This window comes from Notolepis coatsorum, assembly GCF_963971535.1.
Source record: "Notolepis coatsorum genome assembly, chromosome: 13".
NCBI lineage: Eukaryota > Metazoa > Chordata > Actinopteri > Aulopiformes > Paralepididae > Notolepis > Notolepis coatsorum.
Window position 1 is genome coordinate 16,434,138 of NC_140177.1, and position 7,587 is coordinate 16,441,724.

Consider the following 7,587-nt stretch of genomic DNA (forward strand, 5'->3'; position numbering starts at 1 on the left):
ATCTATGGTATAAACTTAAAGGATTGGTCACAATTCCCCTGGAACCATGGCAACCATGTGACGTCATCGCTCTGTACCATGAATCCAAGGAAACTATAAAATAAGGAAGGGTCATCATGTCACTGTGTAGCGCGTGAACGCACATTAGTAAACGTTCAGTTCGGCCAACATTGAGTTGAGTGGGATCAGCCATCTCGTTTATATCCTGTCATTTAAACAGGTTATTATCTCAGATGTCAGAATCATTTGCAATTTCTTAACTAGAGAACGTTTGATATATTGGTTAATGTATATTCCTCTGATAGCCGGTATATTTTTTAACGTGATGACCCTTTCTTCTTTTATAGTTTCCTTGTTATAGAATGCTGGTATTCTGACGTGATTACCCTTCCTTATAGTTTCCTTGGTATAGAACGCTGGTATTCTGACATGATGACCCTTCCTTCTTATATAGTTTCTTTGGTATAGAACGCTAGTGTTCTGACGTGACGACCCTTCCTTCTTTTATAGTTTCCTCGCATGAATCCAGGAAGACACCATGTTTATGCACCAGCTCTTTAGAACAACAACAATGACTCACAGGAAATGGGATTTAAATTAGTTATTCTAATGTTGATATTACTGAATACTTCTCTAACACTACTGTGACCTGCACTGGACCGGGCTATGTTGTGGTGTGCGATCCATACACTTAAAGTTTCATTTTATTTATTTGATTATTTATTTAGAGATATTGTAAATGGATGTTGTTAGCATTTTGTCAGCAATGCTAGTGGGAATCAGTCGAGTCTTGATTAAAGGTGAAAAACGGTTTTGGAGGGCGGGCAGGTGGCGTAGCGGAGATTGCGCTCGTCACCAATGCAAGAGGCTGCGGTCTGGACTCCCGGAGTCAGCATTGTTTGAGGCTTGGGCTGATCGCTATACTAACCTGTTTGGCTGGGTTAGCGGGAGGGCAAGTCATGGGTGGGAATCTGGCGTTGCGCCCAGGTCAGGTCTGGGCGCCTGCTCAGCGGAGGCAGGACTTGATGAAGGCAGCGTGCCCTCCCATGCGTTACACTTCACCAATGAGAGTCCTCGCTGCCAGGTGAAAAAATAGTCACTGTCTGTCGCCGCACGTGTCGGATTGGTCTTTGATGGTTAATGTCAGATGTTTAAGAAGTTGTAACAAACATGTTCCACCTCAGGTATTACAGTGTTCATATCGGGTTAAATATCTCAGCTTCCGTCCTTCAACTATCCTGAAAACGGGTTCGCCGTTACCCTAATCAGAGTGAACCCCAATCTGAGTCCCTTCTAATCAGAGTGAACCCCAATCTGAGTGCCCTCCTAAAAGACACCCCAGAACGGAGAGGAAAAGACACCATTGGGATCAAGATGTTGACACCAATCACAGTGATGCGTGACTCTAATTTAGGAACACATTCCCCAATTTTCACGACCCACAAATACAGGTCGACAGTTTCCCAGGAGCTAGCTTCTACCACCTTAGTTCAAGTTTCAAATTCAAGTTTGCCTTTATTTGTCACATAAATTACCGTGAAATGCTTGGTTCTGTATGAGCCCCTGAGAATGTGCTTCATACAGTAAAAAAAGGTAAGTAAAAGAGGAATAAGTCCCAACACTATACAATATACAAACTAAAGTACAACATAAGTACAATGAAGTAAGGATGCAGACAATGAGGTACAAAAACCTTTTAAAAATGCAAAATGAGGTATGGTATGTAGTGCAAATCTCTTTAATAAATATGATGTAATGTTGAGTGTTTGTTTAAAGTGAGTGTGTGCATGTGTACTGGAGAAACTAGAGCCAAACCCTACCACAGAAGAAAACGATCAAATAACTGCCTCTTCAAACAGGAACCAACCTGGAAATGGCTACAATAACTATTGAGAGTACAGTAAATGTTTCCCAATGCCTTGCTGTATGTTCCAGTAATACACAGACAGGCTGGAGAAGGACCAGCAGGCCCACCTACGCACTAAAGAGACCACTCTGGAGGTGCAATTACAGTAGATAATAACTTTATATTTAAAAACAATCAAGTCACGTGTTCCCTTATTAAGCCCCTTGTGGAAGTTCAGTCATAGCAGCATGGGGGAGGGGGAAGGTACAGGTAGGATAGGTAGTAATAATAAAAGAACAAAGTGCAAGTAGTAATAATAGTGAACAGTAGTAGTAATAATAATAATAGATTGGATTTTAAGAGAGAAGCGCCTTTCTCAGACTCAAGGACACTGTACAAGGAAAGAGTGGAAAAATTTAAATTATGAATATATGTGTAGTAACAACGGGATAAAAAAAAAAAGGAAGCAAGGTGCTGTCCAATTGGATGAAGTGGTTGAAATTAACAAACAAAAAACAAAACAAAACAAACAAACAACAAAACAACAGGATCTGTGGCTTAAAAGAAAAGAGTCGGGGGTGGGCTACTTGGGAGCGGGGCCGTGTTGCGTGAAGGCAAGTGTGAACAGGTGGGTTTTTAGGTTGGTTTTGAAGAGGTTGATGGTGTCAGAGCCTCAGATAGAGGGGGAGAGGGAGTTCCACAGCCTGGGGGCAGCTACAGCGAAAGCTCGGTCTCCCAGTGTGGAACGCCTGGTGCGGGGGATGGTGAGGAGGTCGGAGTTGGAGGAGTGGAGGCCTCGTGCTGGAGTGTAGGGGTGGAGTAGGTTGGTCAGGTAGGAAGTGGCCAACCCGTGCAGGGATTTATAGGTGAGGAGGAGGATTTTGTAGGGGATTCGGTAGTTGATGGGGAGCCAGTGGAGTTTTTGCAGGGTGGGGGTGATGTGCTGCCAGGGTTTGGTGCGCGTGAGGACCCTCGCAGCAGAGTTTTGGACATACTGTAAGCGATCCAGAACCTTCTTGGAAGCACCAAGAAGGATTCCGTTACAGTAGTCGAGGCGGGAAGTGATGAAGGCGTGAATGAGTGTTTCCGCTGAGGTGTCGGAGAGTGAGGGGCGGAGGCGGGAAATGGTTCTGAGGTGGAAGAAGGCGGATCTGGTGAGAGACTTGACGTGAGGGTGAAATGAGAGGGTTGAGTCCAGTATTACGCCCAGGTTCCTTACCTCCGTGGAGGGGCAGATGGAGTAGCCATCCACGGAGAGAACAAGGTGGTTTTGGAGGAGGGCTGGGGAGGCTACAACTATTAATTCGGTCTTCTTGCTGTTGAATTGAAGGAAGTTGGTGGTCATCCATGTTTTTATGTCCTGGATGCAGGAAGTGAGGGAGGGGGGAGGAAGGGGAGCTGAGGGTTTGGTGTGGAGGTAAAGCTGCATGTCGTCTGCGTAAGAGTGGAAGTGGAGGCCATGTTTCCTTATGATATCACAGAGTGGGAGGAGGTAGATCATAAAAAGGAGCGGACCTAGCACCGAACCCTGGGGAACACCCTGTTTAACAAGTGCTGGAGCTGACCTGGACCCCCAGAGGGAAACATACTGCCACCTGTTGGTAAGGTAGGATGTGAACCAGGACAGGGGGGTACCAGTGATGCCAAGGACACTTTCCAGGCGGTCTAGGAGGATTGAGTGTGAGATGGTGTCGAAAGCAGCTGAGAGGTCCAGGAGGATGAGGATGTGAGTGCAGAGCCGTTTCTTGCCATATGCGGACTATGCAGTTGCCCCCTAAACTGCCATTTATTTTTTATTAAAATGACCAGTCTCTCTAGGCAGTGGCGATTTTACCACTGGGGCACCAGGGGCACGTGCCCCGCCTGAAATCTCAGGTTCCCCTGAGGTGTCACCCCAGAATTATTTTAATTTAAAAAAAACATATAACCCTAACTAACCTTACTGTCATCATGCACTTATCCTAATATACTAACCTACACTGTAGCACTCAACACTTTGATGAACATTGTTACTCAGCTGATAGAGTTGTGCCCTTCCTGATGACTTGTCGCTTTGGATAAAAGCGTCAGCTAAATGACTAAATGTATGTGCCCCCATTGTGCCCCTGCCCATATTGGCGCAAGCTGATGCCAATTTAAACCAGTCCGTAGCACTCTGGTTACAGTAGTTACACAGGGGACTATAATTTGCCGGCGCGGAAGGAATAAAGGATACATAACCTCTCAAGTTCAATGTGGGTTCTTCTGAACCGGTCACAGCTGATGTCGAAATGATTGACAACCATTGTAGGTTCAAGAAGCAACCCTTGACAACTCCAGCGCTGATTGCAATTTGGAAGTGCAACAACGACAGACTGAGAAGCCGGGTGCACTGCAGATTCAGTCAGAACAACTTCAAGAAGACAAACTTACCTCACTGCTTTCATGTTCAACCCAGATTCGGCTCAAACAAGGTACTAAACACGTTTCGCAATTATGCCACATCAATGTGGAACGCCCTACCCACAGCCGTAAAAAAAAATTAATCCCACCTTCAAAACCGCTCTCAAAGAAAGACAAAGAGCACCTGGCCCCTGTAAATGTCTAAAAAAACCCTCCCACCCACCCACCCCCTCCGAAAATAATGTACAGTTTCCTCCCCATATGTATATATTTTCTGTTAGGATCTCTATTTAACAGTACTGTATATTTGCATAATCTTGTATGTCACAAATGTAACAGTACTGTATATCTATGTCATGTAGATGTATGTCATAAATGTCATGATATATATCTGTATGTTGTCGTGTATGTCATAAATGTCATTATGAATTGAAAATGGGGGACCCTGATGTAAACAAGACGAAAGTCTTTCTCTGGTCTGCATCCCCTTAACAATTGTGTGTATTGAGCCGTACTGTATTGTACTCATTCTGAAATCTGTTAATAAAGTTTTCAATCAATCTGTTGAAGTTATGTGTTATGTATGATTGCATGTAACTGCTTAACTGTTTCCACAAGAGGGCGCTATAGGCGTAGCTATTGAAGCTGACGCCAGGTAAGAGGTATAAAAGGAGATGTTACCTCCCCCTCTGTCTCTTCCTCCGTCGCCTCTCACAAGGAGAAGGTCTCGTGTACTGATGTGTGCAATGTGAATAATAAACCACGCCAAAGGCTAAAGAGAGAAACCTTGTCGTCATGGCCAAATTATTGTCGCTCCATAGGTGACTCAGGTTATGGGCCCAGATCACGCAGGGGCGAAATAATAAGGGTAGCAAGTTTAGCTGAAGTATAGGCCAGTTTAGCACTGGGAGCACCGCGTGGCTAAGGCTAGGCTAACGGGAGCTAAAGCTACGCCTACCATCAAAAGAGGATGGCGACCAAAGGAAGGAGCAAATGGCCCTCGTTCAACGGAAGGGCAGAGGACTATGAGCTCTGGGAAGAGCGAATGTTGTGCTGTATGCACGGAGTGGGGCTGAAGAAAACCATCTTGATGGCCCCCACGGGAGAAGTAACAGCGGCCACGCAAGCCCTGGACACCAAGCAAAATGCAGACGCATACTGCAAGTTAGCACCACTGCTAGACGACACAAGCTTGGGGATGATATTCCGCGACACTAAGGACAAAGGCAGAGAGAGCCTGAAAGTGTTGAGAGAACACTATGTCGGCAGGGGAAAGTGCAAAAACACAGGCTAGTCAAATTTGTCACAAAGACAACATGTGATAACGAGACACAGACAGAGGAGCCAGAGCTGGACTCCAGAGTAAGGTGTGAAGAAAGAGAGACACCTCAGCCTAGTGTACTGAGCACAGTCGTGCAGACAGACAGTCAGCAACCCCCAGAGGATGATGACGAGGAGCACCCGAGGGTGACGTCACGTGCCTCATGCAGTGGGAGGTATCCCTCACGGGAACACAAACCCCCAAAGTATCTGAAAGACTATGCCCAGAGAGAAAGTGACTAGGATGACAGTACACTTACCAGCATTGATTACTGCTACAGAGTAGTGAGTGGAGTACCTCAGACATTTAAAGATGGTGTCAGGTGTCCCCTGAATCAAGAAAATGGGAGAGAGCAATGGATGATAAGATGAGGTCCCTAGACGACAACCACACCTTTACTCTAACCAAGTTACCAGAGGGCAGACAGACAGTGGGAGGAAAATGGGTGTACTCAATCAAAGAGGGTATTGAAGGCCACGACAAGTACAAAACCAGGTTTGTAGCTAAAGGTTACAGTCAGAGGGAGGGGATAGACTACGGTGAAACATTCTCCCCTACAGCCAATCTGACCAGTGTAAGGGTAGTGATGCAGAAAGCAGCTGAGGACAGTTTGATTTTACACCAGCCTACCTGCACGCACCCATAGATAGGGAGATATATATGGAACAATCTGAAGGTTACGAGAAGAAAGGAGAGAAGCTAGTGTGTAGATTTACGGCCTGAAACAGTCTGGGTGAAATTGGAATGAGATGCTTCATACATGTGTAGAAGGGTGGATTATCCCTGCTTGTGGGAGTAGTAGTACACAGACACTGGGTAGTAGGATACTATAGTATTGGACCTATATGTACCCCCGTCTTTGGCCCGGAACGTCGTTCTGGAGGGCTTGCAGCTGGAGTGGATGGGGCCCAGGATTTACTAACCTGGGGACTGGTACTCTGGTCTCCCTCGCCTTCCAAGGCGGTCAGCAGTAGATCCCCACACACCCTCACTTCCCCCAGTACCTCCGACAGCCCTCCCACACCCAGTGACTGTCAGTTCAATAGTATTATTGGGCTTCCCTTTAAGCAGTACCCTTCCTTGACCACCTGTATAGACCCTTCAAATGCTATTCTGTGAATGGGGTGTAAGGGTTAAATAATTATGCAGTCACAATATTTACCCAGGGGTTAGAATAGCAAATGGAAAATGGAAGAAACAGACACACAGACAATGATCCCAATCAGGTCTACTTTTACTGAAGCCTGGGCATGTTATCCATTACAATTAACACTGTCATTTATTCATAATTGGCACCGGGTGCTCTCACTGTTATAATGTAGGGGAAGCTCTTCCCACCATAGGCACTGCGTGCTCAAAGGCATAAAGTAGAGAAACATTGGGAATTCAAATAACTAAATAATCAAATAACAAAATAAAACCAAGTAAATGTGGGCCCACGTTACCAAAAGAAAACCTAACCTAAGCCGGCTTAAATTGTTCGGGGTACCCCTTAGACACTGGTTGTTAGCGTTCACTTGAATGGACGTTGCTGTTGATACACGTGGTACCGTTAGTACTTAGCCAAGATGGCGGACCCACCCTTGTCACCACTCGTCCAGGTGACAAGATGGCGTCGAGCACAGCCAGCAGGCTGGGCGAACAGCATAGGCAGTGGTTAGCTGGAGGAGCATGCTGGATGGCGTCCTCTGCTGGTGGGAAGAGGCGTCCTCTGTACCGTCTGGGAGACGTCCACCGCTGGCTGTTGCTAGCTTGCTGCTGTCGCGCGAGCTAATACTGTTGCTACCCTAAACACAGCTAAGCTTCGGGTCGGGATGCACCCTCCTGCTATATCGGTTGTACTACTAACGCAACATGGCTGGCTATACCACCGGTTCTTCAGCGCCGCACGCCCGGTAGTCTACTCAAGTCAGACGGAGCCGCTAGCAGCATACTAATACACCGCACACAGTAACTTAACTACTATAACCCGCTAATGTTAGACGTTAGTCTCGTTAACTCTAGACGTTAGTCCTTCGGTTCTGTATCTCTTACTCAC